We start from the raw sequence: 18,771 nt of genomic DNA, 5'->3' as shown, positions 1-18,771 counted from the left end.
GAGGCCTCCAGCGCTCGGCTGACGCTAGAACGGTTATAAAAGATTCGCGAGTCCATATCGGCATATACGCAATTACCACGTTCCATTCTGACCAGGGTCCTGCTTTCAGCTCTCGAGCCTATAAGGAGGCCATGGCCAGCATGGGAATTGGGTTGTGGTATTCTTGTCCGTCGCACAAGTGTGGTAGAAGGAAAAAGCCGGGATATAAAGCAATCTATAACAGCGAAGGTATTAGGTTCAGGCGCGGGGTGGGTCAAACATTTAATAAGTGTCCAGACTAGTCTTAACAACATGCCAAGAAATTCTCTAAAAGGTTTCAGCCCATACGAACTATTGTTCGGAATAAGAATGAACGTTCAGGACCTCGATAGTCAGATATCAGTGGTACAAGAAGAAACAAAGCAGTTTGAAGTAAAAGACCGTTTGGCTGTTTTACAGGAACTGAATGAAACAAGAAAATCATTAAGCAACATAAAGTTAAAGCAACAGCCAAGTACCACTGACGAGGCACCACCCGCAACAGCCCCAGCAAGGCCTGTCTGGATTCCAAAGATTGGGGATCTAGTCAGAGAAAAGATCGCGGTGAAGAAGGAATTTGGGCCTTCTTACAGAAAAGCAGTACCTGTCTTGGCAGTCACCGGAACAAGATCAGTTGTGCTACCGCCCCTTGCTGGTAAAAAGGAGAACAGAGTAGTGTCCATCGATCTGGTAAAACCACAAGCATGTGGCCTATAATCAACAGTAGGCCCAGTGGACTCCCAAGAAATAACAGAATACCCAAACTTGCAACAATCCAAGAGGTTCAAACTGAAAGACTCATCACATTCGATCAGCCTGCAGTGCACAATGAAGGACTATGCAATAATGCCATGGAACTCGTGCCTCTTGAAACACAGATTGAAACAGTTCGTCAAGAAACAGCACCAGTCTACACTAATGTGGCATCAGAAAGTGCTACCGAAAGACAGATTGAAAGAACAATCCCATCAATTGACAGAACTGCCTCTGGTTATTTCATCAACTTCGACAACTTCTCTGAAGATTTAAATGACCCCGAAGTGATGCCAGAAATAAAAAAGTCTTTTAAAGAAAAAGCAACGGAACTCTTTCATCAACTGAAGGAAATCTACCTCATTTCCCCTTGGCTAGAGTTCTGGTTCGGTCTAGGTGTATTTTTCCTCCTGCTTTGGCTCATCATGGTACTGTGTTTGGGAAAATTCATTGAAGGAAAATATATTACAATGGACACAGCAAGTCAGAACATCAACCTAGTCCTGAAACCACACAGATCATCCCACGTGAAGAAAAGAGAACTGTCAACAGTAAATGTCACAGCAATTCCAATACCTGGTGGGGTAGTATGGGAGAAAACAGACTATGAGATCTATGGTCCGGTCGAAATCCTGAAGTATCCTCATCAACTAAAGGTTTCCTTAAGTGACTTTGTGACACCAAGTACATTCTCTGATGATTGGGACTTTAACAGTATTAATGACATGATGTCTGATTTAGTAATGTCAGCTAGATTCACAGATCATGATTATTTACAAGGTTCATCTAGTTATGAGCAGTTATTCTGTTATACCCACTATGGGGATCATTACTTGCATAAATCTGCACAGCCTAGAAATGTTTTTATGTATAATCAATGGGAACATTGTTCTACACCACCTAAAAGCAGTTCTAAAGCATTTTTTGAGAAATTCAAATACTTCTCAGGGTTTAACACCAGTGATGCAGAAACGTTTTATTATAAACTGTTAGATAAAACAGGAATGAAAACAATGCTGACAAATTCTAAATTGATATATTCAGAAGCATTTTATGACAAAATGATGACATTTGGTTTTGATTTTTGGAAAAATAATATTGAAACGAAAACAATTTGGGGTACAAAAGATTGGCAGGTGCAAGGCATAGAAGCACTATTTAGAACCTGCATGATACCAGAACAAATGCTATTTTTAAATGACACTGTACACCAAACATCTTGTCTTGGCCTAGCTAAGAACAAAGGCCTTAAAACACCGTCTATACCAAAGCCAATAGCTGAGAATGCAACTGCAGATAATGAGTTAGACGTGTCACACATTTTACATTTCAACAGAACACATCCTGATTGGAAAAAATGGTTAATCTGGCCTACAGACACAAATAGCTGTCAAGATAGGTTCCTGAATAAAACACAGGGTTTAAAAATGACCAGATTAGACTCAAGATATTCCCAGAGACAACATCCAGGAATAATAACAACATACAGTGTAGGGAAGCTCTGCCTTGAATGGCTAAAATCATCCACACTGGCTGAAATTAAGCAACACTTGTCTTTATTAAAAGATGGTGCTGATTTGCGCGATTTCATTCTTGGACCACGCAAACAGCGCCAGAAGCGTTTCATAGCGACCAGTATCTATGCTGCTTACAACGAGGCTTGGAAAGTAAAGCAAATTGAAACTGCTGAAAAAATACGAGAAATTGATCATATTAATTTGGAGAAATCACTTTCTGTGGTAGACAATGGGTTAATGACTCTGTCTTCCAGAATATATTCTTTAGACAATATTGTATCCTCTGCCTTTGAGGTGATAGACAGAGATTTGCTAATGTTACAACATGGCCAGTCTCAATTACGCTCTATTATAGAACTAGGCTGGACGCTGCAAAACCTTCGTTCAGGCTATGTGCCTTGGCGTTTAATCAACACAACGTCATTATTTTCCAGTTTTAACCTTACTGATAAACAGATCAGTTTGGCACAGAAAGGAGCAGACTATACAATCCTGAGCATCGAAAGACTCGAGAGATTACCATTGACAATGTCAGAGAGTCCTGTCATTGAATGGATAATACACGGAATTATCACAATTCCGATAACAACTTTCCGATTTAAAAAGTGCCTTGAGTACATACCTGCTGGCCAATATGAACAATTGGGTAAGGGATATGTAAAATCCGAATGGAAATTACCATACACTCATTCTTGCTATAGTGACAGCGACAAAAATGTATTTCTTAGTGGTGACAACTGTAAACACTCACTAAGCGGTATACTTTTGTGTCAAGGTATTAATTTACACGGAGCATGTGATGGAAATTCAAACAACCTCTCATGCCACCAGCTAGTCACACCTGCAACTCAGATAGAGCCCTTCTTTATGCAACTCGCAAACGGGAGTTACATTCTAAGAACGGATCACAGGTGCTGTGGCCTCGCGCCAGGGACAAGTTATCTAGTACAAGTAACGTCCATGGTCAAATGTTGCATGCAAGCATTGTTCCCGAGCGGGCCTCCAGACATAGTGACTCCCCTCTGGCCTCGTCTGAATCTCTATTCTATACGAATTGATACATTAAGCAAAATGAAATCTGTGCTTTTACAGACAACAGTGCCTATAACGTCATCTAAAGAGACGTATGATCTTCTAGTCGCAAGGACGGCTACTGAGGTTCATGACCTTTTATCAACAAATTGCCCCGTGCATTTCGTAGAAATGTTTAGCCAACTCCTTAACATGTCTAGTGCTACAAGCATCCCAGGCATATTTAAGACAGTCTTTACGGGACTGCTAACACCCTTCCAGGCAATTTTGGGAATCTTTCCTAATTTTGTGCACTCCATCTTTGGCGGCATTCCACTATTTTTGGGACTCATCGCAGGGATTCTATTTTTGACCATCCTGCTACGTTATGGCAAGCCTCGGCTCAGACATAGCTCCCATGGGAATGGAAGAGACAATCCTAGCAATGCGCTACAGGGACAGGATAACTAACGTCCTCGGATTGGCCAGGCTGAGAGATCTAAACATGACCTGGTTCCTTTCATTCAGACCGATATGGCAAAATTGCATTTTACCTGTGCTACGGTGTATGCTTTGCGGCGAGGAATGCGTGTTGGACATCTGTCTTTCACTTCCATCAGCAGTACCAATGGACGTCGATACTTTGCTAAGTCCAATAACGGCTCACGCATTGTGTTGTCCCCAGCGGCTACCAATCCTGATGACGGCATTCGTGGAGACTCCTGTACTACAGCCAAGTGGTAACAGTGGAGCGAGTGACAAAAGCAACATCATCCAGGTACAACGTTCTGTGAGCATTGCTGGTCCTGCCTTCGATGACAGCAATCATTCTCACACCTGCCAAGTTACAGCGCTATCTAATTTGGTTGAACTATCACCTGATTTTGTAGACCAATTCTTTGCGAGCCTGTCTGATACGATGTTCTCACCCATAGAGAAACAATAACTTTTGAAAAGCTTTCCGACACACAGCGTTCCCATGAACTCTGAATTCGGCCTTCAGTTTTAATCAACAAGAACTGCCATGAGCTTTGGAAATCTATTTTTCCCCGTTGAAGCAATAACTTTTTGAATTGGACAATTTTTTTAAATATTGACCCTCTCTTTTTGGCACGAACAATTCTTTGCTTAACGTAAAAACTATTCTTAGAGAACAGAAGCTTCACACTTCTACTTCCATTTCTAAGCACATCTAGAGACATAACAACATAACACCAGCCTCTAGCACACATGTTATTACAATGCATTTTTATGTGATGATTTATCTCGCCTTTCTTCTGTCAGAGATACTTCATGTGTAATTCTTTATGCATAATCGTTCATTGATTTCATATGCAATAATTTTTTGAATGATTGCTATGCTTTAAAAAACGTACAGTACCTAAATTCCATGTATTTCAAGTACGCCTATTTCGAATGCATTTATGTATTTTGGGGTGGGCTATGTTACACAATGTTACACATGCATCTAATTGCTTAGTTTTAGTAATTTTGATGGACATGTATACGTGGAGTGGGTGTTGCGTGCTTATCTAGGTTCCTGATCGATACTGTGACCTTATGCCCCTATTCGGCTATACATCCATTTATTCCCTATATTGGCATAACCGTTCAAGTGCGATTTTCTGAAAAGTCATCTCTGGCCTCACACGAACAGAGCCACATTCCAGCATGACTCTCTGCTACTTCCTTTGCGACCAATTAGTGCAATGACAGAGCAGCAGTCACTATCTGATATTCCTAGATAACACTCCGAGTTCTTCAACAAGATAAAAACTTAGCAAACCTGGAAATCCCCGCTTGCTATGTTTTGATTAGTAATAGAACTCTAATGAGCAACTGATAACTGTCACTTCCTAGTGACATCTTTAATTGACGTCTTATGTCCAGCAAACTTGCGTCAAACCCGGCACCTGTCAGGTATAAATATTACCAACGTTGCCTTAAGCAAGGAGCGAGCGAGCGAACCTGTTGCTGATGCCAGCTGCCTGCATGACCCTGTGTTGGTAAAAACTAGCACTCTGTCGCTGCAGCCTGCTATCCTGTGGTGGTGAAGCTGCTGATTACCATTATCGCCGCTACAGCGCGAACTATGGTTCAGTACGCTTGAGGAGCCGTGCAGCCGTCCTCTGCGAAGACATCCAGCCCAGCTGCCCGCGGACGCTGTCACCCCTCCTTCCTCGACGCGCTGAGAGAAGCCGCTGCCTTTCTCGTGCAGAGAAATCCAGTCCTGGCGCTTCCAGTTTACCCTCGCAGGTGACTGGGATATCGAGAGAGACCCCTGAAGGAGATACCAATCCTCCATCATTCTATTCAGAGGTATGGTGTTGACTAAACCCTTAGACGAGAATTCTTGAAACAAACCTTGGCAAAACCAACTTAACTTAAGCTACTTACTTACTCCCCTTCTCACGTGTTAGGCTTAGGTCAGGCACACTGGGGTAGGCTTAGTTAGAAGCACCAGTTGAGTATGTTAGCCTAATGTATATATGACTGTATATATGTTTTATTACTTTTAAACCATTGTATGGCTAAGAAACCATATCAATGCTTTTACAGTTCTATTTCGCTATTCTTATCTTACTGTACGTACTTTTTATAATAACAGTTATTGTAATTGTGGCAATACATTTCTCTTGTACGAGAAGAAAGACTGTTCAATAAATGTTAACCCTTTATTGATACACGCCCGTCTCTCTATTCTCTACATACTGTGAAAGTAAACTGCACTAGACTGACTGAGTGAAATCTGTGTCTATTGTTTCACACGACCCTAGAGATCGACTCTTGATCTGAGGAGCAAAGTTGTCATGTTGCACGGTTGTTGGAAAACTGAATCCCTTCTTGTCTGTGCCAAGGAAGCTGATCACTTCCTATGCAGAGAAGAAAGTTTCCAGTGACCTCTGAGCTAGTTGGTAACACAACCCAATTAAGTTTAGCATAGTCAGTGGAGGCCTGGAATATAAGCAGTTCCACGTCGATACTACTGTTTATGTTATTCCAATGCGCAGGGCCTAGTGGGAAACTAGGAACTACACTACAGTCCTTCCTTGCATCTATTGTGGGAGGCTGGGGCAGGAGCTGTAAGGCCATGAGGGTATTCTGTTCTGGAAGGACTTGCTGAATACCACTTTCTTTTGAGAAGGCCACATGATCTGAGGAGAGAGCAGAGTACTGCAGACTTAAGGGCAACCCTGATTTTGCATTAGGAAGGGCCCCTGAAGCGTGGCTGTTGTGACTTTTGGGTTTAAAAAAGAGAATATCCTTTTGTCTTCCCTTGAGTTGAGCTGGTGGAGTCTTCGATTGCCGCTAATGAAGAAGAGCTATCTTACTTTTCCACCTCAGTGGCTGGTTCACTTGGTCCCACCTCTTTATCCTCACATACCGTCCTGCTGTTGTTAGAATGATTTAATGTCTCTCCCTGAATGGCAAGGTCCTACGGATACTCTCCATAGCTGGCCTGCTAGTTTCAGCCTCCAATCCCTAATCCAGTAACTCTTCCTCCAAACCTAAAGGACTTGCCACTGCTGCTGACCCGCATCATGATTTTAGGCTGCACTCTACCCATGCTGCTGCTGATGCTGTCTTAGTTTTGAGGCCTGCTGCAGTATCCACAATCTTCATTATATTTGAGACTTTTAGATGCCTTCTCTTTATAATGGGGTGAAGAGTACTTTTAGAGCTTAGGGTGGACAGATCTACCCAATAACCCACTACCAGGGTGCCCTTCTGATAATGGCTCGCTTGGATGGCTGCCCCTGATGTGAAACCTGGTAGGCCCCTCAATGCTGCCCATGAACTGCATGGTCACTATCTAGTATCCAGCAAAGAGGTACCCAGACCCAAATGAGTTACATGGTTGTTTGCACCATGGGCGGATGACGAAGTGAAGCCCAGTCCAGAACATGAATGCCGATTTATGAAAAACAAGAGCAAGAGGCAGGCAAACGCAAGAAATACCCCCAGGGCCTCTCAAGGAGGCCCAAGGGGCTTACCGCGACGATTGTATAGCATTGGCCAAAATATCTGGTCCAGCTGGCATTCACGACCTTCCTTTCCTCTCAATATATCCAGCGGAGCCACTGATTGGTCCCAGGTACCCCTTTTGCGAAACAGACCACAGCAGAACGGAACAGAAGAGCAGCAGCAGGGATCCTGACCAACCAGACCAGCCAGGGCTTTTCCAGAGCTTTCACTGGTAACAATGCCCCCCAGGCAGCCAGAGAAAATTCAATGGTGGTCAGATTCAAATTGGCCGTATTTTCGATGACCTTGCTGGCATGCCGGCAAGTCAGTGCCTTCTGCGTGCCCCCCCAGCACAGACCCCGGAGTTTCCTTATGGCTCAAGCGGCGGCAGCAACAGCAGCGATAGTTCCGGGTTCCGCATACCCGGAAGAGAAAACCAAGCCGGCTGTGAGTTGTAGGGCAGGGGGTTGGGCAACTCATTCAGTGGCAGTGGATGTGGGATTGCCTGCCAGGTGGTAAACTGTTCCTAAGGTAAAATGATACAATATTCCAATGCATCGAGGTCTGGCATAGAACTCAAAAGCACTATTACTCCTCAACCTAAAATCATGTCTTTGTGTCAGCATGTGTACATATTTGATTTTGTGCCAACACTTAGGAAGCTTTTAGCTCTGGCTGGACTAACACATTCTCAGCACATCCAACCCTGAGCTTGAGTAGGTCCAGAATGAATACATATTTTAATTCCTACAGGGAGCTTTGTTTGGGGGACATTACATTGTATGCCATCTCCTAGAATATTTACAGAAGTAAAACTTAAAGAGTGCAACTCATTCATGGAAAGAAAGTATACTTTTAATTATTTTTATTTAACATTTATTCAGGGTGATTTTGAGTTCTGCACTTTTTATTTGCATAAAATTGGGTTACAAAAACAATGCTTAACATTGTCATAGCTTGCTAGTGAATGCAATATTCGGAAGAGACCTACTCGCACTTTGCAGCACTTTGCAGTTGCTGGGCCCCTGCTAAATATATAAATAAATAAAAATATTTGTAACATGTTGTGGAACAGGGAGTGGTGCTGGAGGTAGGACAGTGCGTTTTGGTAAATAGAGGAGAAGAAGAGGAGTTGAACGAGAGCATGTAGTGGGGATACAGAAACAAGCAGAGAAGAGAGCAAGGAAGCAAATTAACCCCCACAGAGTGCTAAATGCTGAATAAAAAAGAGTCACATCAAGTCAGCAGTGGAAGGATAGAACTCACCCAAACAGAACACTGTGAGACTGAAATCGTAAACAAAGACATCCAATCATAAGCAAAGGCCTGACCAAAGGCCCCAATAAGCATATATGTATGTATTGGTAACAATTGGTCTTGCCAATATCCAGATAAAGTTGGTTGTAGCTAAGACCTTAAGAGAACTGCTTTGCCACTGACGCTAAATGAAAGAATATTGGCTTGACTCTATCAAAAGAATTTAATTGGAAAATGTACAAACTTTCTAGAACTCACCTATTCTTGTCTCTGAAAAGACAGAACGTAATCTATTTTGACGCAGCAAAAGCAGCAATTATTTTCTCTGCTTTGCATTCCCATCGTTTTTAACGCTATTTCTAAACTTATTGTGAACAACTATTGTAAAAAAAAGATGTATTTTTTTCATGCAAAAAAATATGCTATTATTCTTATTCGTATTATAAGACTTATTATAATACGACTCCTCGTTGTATTCATGAGCTTTCCAAAGGAGCCTGTGGTCCCGCACTTGTGCTTGTGACTGCTCTCTGGGAAGCCTTCCTGCTTTATGAACCATTTGTTCCCCACGTCGGTGGGTTTTGCGTGCTGTTAGTCAGCGGGGAGCCTGTTTGGATAAGGGTGCCTTGATTTACATGTGGTTGTGAAGTTGTGGAGCCCTTCAGCTCCAGTGCTGCTGTCTCAGAAAGTTGTTCTAAAGGGAAGTTAAATAAACTTCAGTAGCCACCTAAATTAGGTGACGCGCATTATTGTGGTTAGCTGTAGATCAAAGGAGGCACTGAGGGTGAGCCCTTTTATATTCATCCATGCGCGGTCCATGTCTTGTCCCTAATGAGCCATGTGTGTTTTATTGTCAGCTTGCTTTTTGAAAAGCTCTGTGATCTCACTGCGGCCACACTGCTCCGGGGTAGGGGTCGTTTTATGATGAGGGTTATAGCACTTTGAGCTGCAACAAACACAGAAGACATGAACTGTAGCGGTTAAGGCGCCGAGGACACCTTCATATAACTGACATTGTACAAAGTTTGCATTAACAGCCCAGATATTCTGGCGCACAAGGTTTGCAGAAAGAATCATTTTCCAGTCTGTGTCAGTTGTCTGAGCTCGTGTACATGTATGAGGTCAACAGAGGGGCCTCGTTTAGAGGCTACCTGCCCTGCTCGACAGTCTGGCAAGGAGGCCTCAGCTGAAATATGACTCAAGGTACAGCCCCTTGAAATATCATTGTGGGCGGGGGCTGATTGCCACCCACTACGATATCACAAGACGGTGTTGACAAATGAAGTGCTGTCACACACTGGGATGTTTTTGGCTCTGACAGCATTGCTATTTCAGTGGATGAGTCTTTTATTTTCTATGCACTTTCCTAAGGATTATTATACTTCTTTAGATAGATGTGAATGTCTTTCTAAATCTCTTCTATTGCTTTTTTAACATGTTTATTTATTTGATTTTAGAATTTACACCGTTTTGCAGATATTTCTATAAAGCTCACTGTGTCAGATGTTTCTATAAAGCTCACTGAGTTAACCACCCTGTGGTGAGATATGCAGTACTGCCAGCACTCTGCCCTGCTGACTGCTGCGCACTTCCTGCTGCTGCCTCATTTTTCCCTGCTTTCCGCCGTCTGTCTGTTTACCCGTGTCTCCCCTGTTGCCTTCGCCCTGTTCACTTAACTCTTGTCGTCCCCTCTGCACTCTGCCGTTCGTATTGTGTTAGCCTCTGTCTCCCCTGTTGCCTTCGCCCTGTTCACTTAACTCTTGTCTCCCCCTCTGCACTCCGCCGTTCATATTGTGTTAGCCTCTGTCTCCCCTGTTGCCTTTTTTTGCCCCGTGTATTTAACTTTGTGTTCCCCCTCCCCTCTCCCCTTTTGCCTTCTGTATCCCCTCCCGTGTGCTTCCTGCCCAGCCGCCGGACGACCCAGCCACCGCTGAGCCGCCCTCGGACCTCCTTTCCCGCCACTGTCCTCTGGCGTCTCCGCCCCCCTCCCGACCATTGGCCACCCCGCTCCCGCCACCCAGCTGACCCGCCCTCCCGGCTCCTCACTTATGACGCCCCCAGAGCGACCGCACAGCGGACGCGCGCAGCGGGAGCGCCGATTGAGCGCCGAAGGTGCGCCAAAGGTAAGCCCGTCTGCGCCCGTCCGCGCCTGGACTGCGCCCAGCGCCAGGACCCCTGGCCCTCGCAGACACCAGCCCACCCACCGGACCTACGACACCACCGAGCTCAACGCACTCAACGCCGGCCGGATCCCAGGATGCTACCGAGCCACCCCAAGACACACCCACGGACCTTTCTGCTGCCACTCCTGCAAGTTCACCTGCATCCGGACCTGCACTACACCAGCACCGACCAAGACGAGCACCAGCAGCAGCCACCTGAAGTGCATCCTGCTCAACACCCGCTCCGTCCACAGGCACGCCGTCAAGCTCTGGAACCTGCTCGATACCACAGCCCCTGACGTCGCCTTCCTCACGGAAACCTGGATGAACGCCTCCTCAGCGCCCGACATCGCCATCGCCATCCCGGACGGCTACAAGATCATCCGGAGGGACCGCGTCAACCAGACAGGAGGAGGCATCGCCATCATCCACAAGAACACCATCCGCATCACGACCAACACCGACGACACCCTCGCACCCGCCGAACACCTGCACTTCCAGATCCACCTCAACCCCAAGACCACCCTCAGAGGCACCCTCATCTACAGACCCCCGGGACCACGCACACAATTCAGCGAAGACATCGCCGACTTCATCAGCCCGCACGCCCTCCCCTCCGCTGACTACATCCTCCTCGGGGACCTCAACTTCCACCTGGAGAACAACAACGACCGCAACACCACCACCCTGCTGGACAACCTCACAAACCTCAGACTCAAGCAGCTGGTGACCACCCCCACCCACTACGCCGGACACACACTCGACCCCGTGTTCTCATCCAACAAGGACATCACCTTCAGCCACGCCACCGGACTCCACTGGACGGACCACAGCTGCGTCCACTTCAGCTTCAGAAGGACCGCGATCCACCACCACCAGCAACAGGTTGCACGCAGAAGCTGGAACAAGATCACAGCCGACCAGCTCGTGACTTCCCTGAGCAAGAACCCTCCCACCGGCGCAACAAACCCTAGCCAGGCGGCCACCAACCTCACAAAGTGGATCAGCAACTGCGCAGACGACCTCGCCCCTCTGAGGACCCCGCCTAGCAGACCCGGCAGCAAGAAAGCCCCATGGTTCACCGACGAACTCAAGAGCTCCAAGAGGAACTGCCGAGCCCTCGAGAAAGCCTGGCGCAGAGACCCAACACCGGACAACATGACTGCCCTCAAGCTCGCCACCCGAAAACACCACCAACTGATTCACGCCACCAAGAAAACTGCATTCAAGGAACGACTGGACAACAACGCACACAACAGCAAGGAACTCTTCAACATCGTTAAAGAGCTCTCCAACCCCAACGCCGGAATCAACAACATCACCCCCTCACAAGACCTATGCAACTCCCTCGCCTCCTACTTCTACAACAAGATCGCGGACATACACAACAGCTTCAGCACTCAACCGACGCAAGCCACGACCGAACCACCGCCCCCCACCACCACCCTCCGCGCCTGGACCCTTATCAGCACCGAAGACACCGTCTGCACGATGAACTCCATCCACTCCGGATCCCCGACCGACCCCTGCCCTCACCACGTCTTCAACAAGGCCGACGCTGTCATCGCACCCCACCTGCGGGACATCATCAACATCCTCCTTCGACACCGCTACCTTCCCGGAGAGCTGGAAGCACGCCGAGCTCAGCGCTCTACTTAAGAAGCCATCAGCCGACCCCACCGATCTCAAGAACTACCGCCCCATCTCGCTGCTCCCGTTTCCTGCAAAAGTCATCGAGAAGACCGTCAACAAGCAGCTGGCCGCCTTCCTCGAGACGAACGGATCCCTCGACCTCTCGCAGTCTGGCTTCCGGGCCAACCACAGCACCGAGACCGCCCTGATCACAGCCACCGATGACATCCGAGCCCTGCTCGACAACGGAGAAACAGTGGCCCTCATCCTCCTAGACCTCTCCGCGGCTTTCGACACTGTCTGCCACCGTACCCTAGTGCAGCGCCTCAGCAACGTCGGAATCCAGGAGAAGGCACTGGAGTGGATCATCTCCTTCCTCACCGGAAGGACACAGAGAGTCCGCCTCCCCCCGTTCAGATCAGAAGCCACCGAAGTCATCTGCGGCGTTCCTCAAGGCTCCTCGCTCAGCCCAACCCTCTTCAACGTCTACATGAGCCCCGTCGCAGCCATCGCACGCCAACACAACCTCAACATCATCTCCTATGCCGACGACACCCAGCTGATCCTCTCCCTCACCAACGACCCCGCCACCGCCAGAGCCAAACCTACACGAAGGGATGACAGACGTAGCCAAGTGGATGATGAACAGCCGCCTGAAACTGAACTCGGACAAGACGGAAGTCCTCATCCTGGGATCTTCACCCTCCGCCTGGGACGACTCCTGGTGGCCCCCCGCCCTGGGCAGCGCACCCAAACCAACAGACCACGCACGCAACCTGGGCTTCATCCTGGACTCCTCCCTCTCCATGACCAGACAAATCAACGCCGTCTCCTCGTCGTGCTTCAACATCCTGCGCATGCTACGTAAGATCTTCCGAGACCAGGAAGACGGTCACCCAGGCCCTCGTCACCAGCCGTCTGAACTACTGCAACTCCCTCTACAACGGTACCACCGCCAAACTCCAGAAGATACTCCAGCGGATCCAGAACTCCTCAGCACGCCTCATCCTGGACATCCCCCGTCGCAGCCACATCTCCGGACACCTGAGAGACCTGCACTGGCTCCCGGTCAACAAGAGAATAACCTTCCGTCTCCTCACCCACGCACACAAAGCCCTACACAACCAAGGCCCAGATACCTCAACAGCCGCCTCAACTTCTACGCTCCCACACGCCAGCTTCGATCGACCGGCCACGCCCTCGCCGCTGTCCCCCGCTTCCAAAGAGCCACCAGAGGGGGAAGGTCCTTCTCCTACCTGGCCGCCAAGACCTGGAACTCCCTCCCGACCCACCTCCGCCTGACCCAGGACCACCTCGCCTTCAGGAAGCAGCTCAAGACCTGGCTGTTCGAGCAGTAGCGGACCCCCCCCTTCCCATGCGCTTTGAGACCCTCCGGGTGAGTAGTGCGCTATATAAATGATTTGATTGATTGATTGATTGATATGCATGAGAACCGCAAGTTATAGGTTCATATCAGACAGTGGGCATCTTAACGTTCAAACACACAGTTAATGAAATGAGTACCAGGTTAGATTGGGTCATGATAATTACATACAATTGAGTTCTAAATATAGCGCTTCGGATAAAAGCACTCCATTAAAGAATGATTGTATAGACAGTAAGCGATTCAATATACTTAATGGAGCAACAGTGCAATGCTTTTGTCTCCTGCTGCACTCCAGGGCGTAGCTTGGCCAGTAAGATTGGGGGTGTGAGCTTCAGATTACCCAACAACTATGCTGATTAAAATACACTGTTGACAAGCCAGGCAGGAGGGGAGCTTAAGAAGCAGTAGGAAGGGGAACGAGTGTGAATTAAGGGGGGTGAAATAACCATTTTGTAAGACCTTTGAAAGAGAGAAATGTGTATATAAAACCTCAAGTGAAATCTGACAAACACCTCACCATACCCAACTTAAAGCAACTGTACCCAACTATTTGACTGCAGAATACATTTATTGGGGAGGGGGTGTAATACCGCAACCCCCCCAATCCGAAGCTAAGCCCCTGGCTGGACTTGTTTTTAGGTTAAGCCTGAGTCAGCACGCATGCGCTACTCTGCGAGACTGCTGTAGTGGAGTATGGAAGAGAAGCCTGGCCCACTCTCCACCCATATTTTTCATTGGCTTGTGTCTTTGTCCTTCGTAAGGGCTGCCTCCTGATTCCTTAATAGGCTTGCTGGTCCCTCCTTGTATTTTTTTGTAACCTCCCATGGCTACTGGCCCTTTTACTTCAAAGGTTACATGGAACGTCTTTTTAAGTCTGTAAGCACTACTTTCTTTAATGAGTTTTTCGTACTGCAGGCACAACATGCTTTCCTGCCACTTGTTTACTGGGCTCACCTATGCCACACTTGGCGAGGTGACCCAGGATATCGAGCCGGGAACCGAGCAGCTGTCAGCAGTCACAGGATCCAGGTGCAGCGCTTTGGAAAGGGAGGGTAGGCTGAATGTGGCACTCCAGACCGCTTTCCAATCATTTACCATAAGTATTCAGCAACCTGGAAGGTTTATCGGGCCCACGATACACTGCAGAGTAGCAGAAGCGGGTGGTCCCACATGTGTTCGTGCCGAAAATTACAGGGCTCACTCTTCTGAGACTGGATTGAGTGCATACCAGGTCTGTTCGTTCTCCGTTCGAACCCATGCAACATGTAACTTCCATACTGTTAGTACTTCCTAGGGTTTCACCGCTTTGAAGAACTCTCAGTTTGTTGAAAGAGAAAGAACCGAACTACAGGGCGATAAAGGAACTTCCACAAGATCACCCAGCCTGACGGAGCAAGGAAGCAAGAAAAGATTGTAATACGGATTTCCTAGTCGAACAAATCAATTTTGTAAACACGAAACCCCAGGATTGTGCCATTTCTTCTTCAGGCCTACAAGTCTGTGACCTCACACGGGTTTCCCTTCACATTCATCTTAGGAAATACATGAACAAGTTATTGTCTTAGGTACTAAAACTCAGAGAAGTACAAAGGATACGATGCAGACAAGGTGGATGTTATGCACAATCAACATCTTTCTTCTTGGCGAGAACTGAGTCTAAATGTAGCACATCGGAATAGTTTTTTTTCCCTAATACATCCCATTCCCTTTAGGGAATGACCATGCATACTTAATTGTCCAGATGCCGCAGGCACAGCTGCTTGTTTCCACAGCTGGGCTGAGATGGAGGCCAACTACACCTAATCTGAGCTCAAAGTCTCTGTGCTCCCACCCCTCAAAATCAGAAAGTGTCTTAAGGCGCATCAGTCGCCTGGAGGAGCTATACCAGTATATTTTCCAATGTATTCACCAGTCCATTGAGCCATCCATACCGGTCCCTTCATTCATCTCAATCCATTGATTTGTCCGTACATCCTTCCATTACTCCAAACCTCCATTCATCTGTAGTCACGCACAAAGGCTTTGTAAGATCACCCGGGACAGCAATGTCTTTGATGCTCACATCTCCCATATTTTAACGGGTGCAACGTTTATATGATGCAAATTAGCATTTTTAATTTTAAAAAGAACAAACTAGCAGTGTGTGTGTCTGCATTTGTCTGTGTACCTCTTTGTCACAGTGTGCTTTTGTGTGTGTCTTTATCCGTGTGTCTCCCACTGTGTGCATGGGTATGTAACTGTTACCACAGATTTTTTACAACGCATACCATTACAACGGATACTATTATAACGCAGGTCATTTTACAACGGATACCTTTACATCGCATTACACTACAACGCACATACTATTACAACGCATACCATTACATCGTAAGTATAATTATAGGTAAGTTTATCTTTTTTTATAAACATTGGGTTTTGGGGTACAGGGGTATTTTTAGGTTTTAGGGCTGGGTTTGGGTTTTGGGGTACAGGGTATTTTTAGGTTTTAGGGTTGGGTTTGGGTTTTGGGGTACAGGGGTATTTTTAGGTTTTAGGGTTGGGTTTGGGTTTTGGGGTACAGGGGTATTTTTAGGTTTTAGGGCTGGGTTTGGGTTTTGGGGTACAGGGGTGTTTTTAGGTTTTAGGGCTGGGTTTGGGTTTTGGGGTACAGGGGTATTTTTAGGTTTTAGGGCTGGGTTTGGGTTTTGGGGTACAGGGGTATTTTTAGGTTTTAGGGCTGAGTTTGGGTTTTGGGGTACAGGGGTATTTTTAGGTTTTAGGGCTGGGTTTGGGTTTTGGGGTACAGGGGTATTTTTAGGTTTTAGGGTTGGGTTTGGGTTTTGGGGTACAGGGGTATTTTTAGGTTTTAGGGCTGGGTTTGGGTTTTGGGGTACAGGGGTATTTTTAGGTTTTAGGGCTGGGTTTGGGTTTTGGGGTACAGGGGTATTTTTAGGTTTTAGGGCTGAGTTTGGGTTTTGGGGTACAGGGGTATTTTTAGGTTTTAGGGCTGGGTTTGGGTTTTGGGGTACAGGGGTATTTTTAGGTTTTAGGGTTGGGTTTGGGTTTTGGGGTACAGGGGTATTTTTAGGTTTTAGGGCTGGGTTTGGGTTTTGGGGTACAGGGGTATTTTTAGGTTTTAGGGCTGGGTTTGGGTTTTGGGGTACAGGGGTATTTTTAGGTTTTAGGGCTGGGTTTGGGTTTTGGGGTACAGGGGTATTTTTAGGTTTTAGGGCTGGGTTTGGGTTTTGGGGTACAGGGGTATTTTTAGGTTTTAGGGTTGGGTTTGGGTTTTGGGGTACTGTTGTATTTTTAGGTTTTAGGGCTGGGTTTGAGTTTAGGGGAAGAGGGGTATTTTTAACCTATTTTTACAAATAATAAAATTAAAATTAATTTAAATAATAATTTTAATAAAAAAATATAACAAATAATTAAATTAAAAAATACATTAATAAATATGTACATTATATTTTAAAATTATTTATTATTATTATATACTTACCTATACTTACGTTGTAATGGTATGCGTTGTAATAGTATCTGCGTTGTAGTGTTTTGCGTTGTAAAGGTATCCGTTGTAAAATGACTTGCGTTGTAAAAAATCCGTTGTAATGGTACGCGTGCTAAAAGTACGCGTTGTAACATCATATATCCTGTGCATGTCTCTTTACCCGACTATTGGTGTTTACCTTTGTGTGTTTGTATCTCTGTGTGTGTCATTGTGACTATGTCTCTGTACATGTCTATCGTTGTGTGTGTCCATCCATATGTTTCTCTGTCATTCTGTGCATCTCTGTGTGGCTTTGTGTGACTGTGTGTTTGTATTTGTGTATCTATTATTGTGGGGCTTTCTGTCTCTGTGTGTGTCTCTATCTGTGTCTCTTTCCTGGTTTTAATTTTGATTTTATTTAATTGGTCTGGGAGCTTTGCTGAGTGGTTTCCTGATGCACGTGTTTTGCTGGTTTTGTGAACTTTTACACACATTCTCTGAAGTCGCCCTATCTCTTCGTCCTGCGCCACTAAGGGGTAGACGAGGAGATGTCAGTGAAACAGTGTTTGCCTTCTAGGAGCTAGTTGTGCAAGGCAGTGGAAGTATCTGCCACACTTGGCAATCCAGCTTCCTACAGTGTGCATGTCTGAGTACCCATCTGTCCTATGTGTATGTGTGTGTTTGTCTGCCTCTTATTGTATATCTCTGTCCCCATGTTTGTGTGCAATGCATGTCTGTTTGGCCATCTTTCAATATGTGTGTGTATATCTCAGTGTGTCCTTCTTTTATTGTGTTTGTCTGGGTGCCCATCCTTCGAGGTGTGGGTGTGTTTCTATCTGTGTGCCTGCCTCTCATTGAATGCCTCTATGCCTACCTGTAAGTGGGTGTTTGACTGTATGCCATCTGTCAGTGTGTGTCTGTCTAACATTGTATATCTGTGTACCCATTTGTGGCTGTATGCTTGTCTATATTTGTGTGTCTCACTGTCATTGTATGCCTGTTTTCATCCATGTATCAGTATGTATGCCTCTGTGCGCATCTGTGTGTGAATGTGAATGCCTGTTTGCCCATTAGTCAGTGGGTGTATCGGTATCCGTGCGTCTCTCTGTCATTGCATGGCTGTATGCCCATTCATGAGTGTCTCTACCAGTGGGTCTGCCTTCATTTTGTCTGTCTTTGTGCCCATCTCTGTGTGTCTTTATCACTGTGTCCACCGTCGTTATGTCTTCCTTGCTTTTTAGAAAATCTTTAATACTGAGCGCAGCTCCAGCTTCAGGGACACCGCGCTCTGTAATAAAATAGGTCTCGCTTTTGCCAAACTTTGACCTATTGGTATTGTAAATGACAATGCCTTTTAATATTATAAAGGGCATAGCCATTTTCAATGCCAATAGCTACAAATCTCACAATTTCGAGACCGATTGCATTGCAAATGCTTGCTTTAAACTCTGGTTAAAACAGGTAAACACACCCATCCACAAAATAGAGACATTCTCCTCTCTCCAATGCACCCACCAGGCATAGCGTAAACATGAGCAAATCCTTCTGCAGACAATTTAGATGTTATAACTTTTTTATATCTAGCTACAGACAGCTTTA

The sequence above is a fragment of the Lissotriton vulgaris genome, chromosome 8, assembly GCF_964263255.1.
Source record: "Lissotriton vulgaris chromosome 8, aLisVul1.2, whole genome shotgun sequence".
In the NCBI taxonomy this organism is placed as follows: domain Eukaryota; kingdom Metazoa; phylum Chordata; class Amphibia; order Caudata; family Salamandridae; genus Lissotriton; species Lissotriton vulgaris.
The sequence above is the reverse complement of the archived record's forward strand: the minus strand, read 5'-3'. Positions refer to the sequence as shown.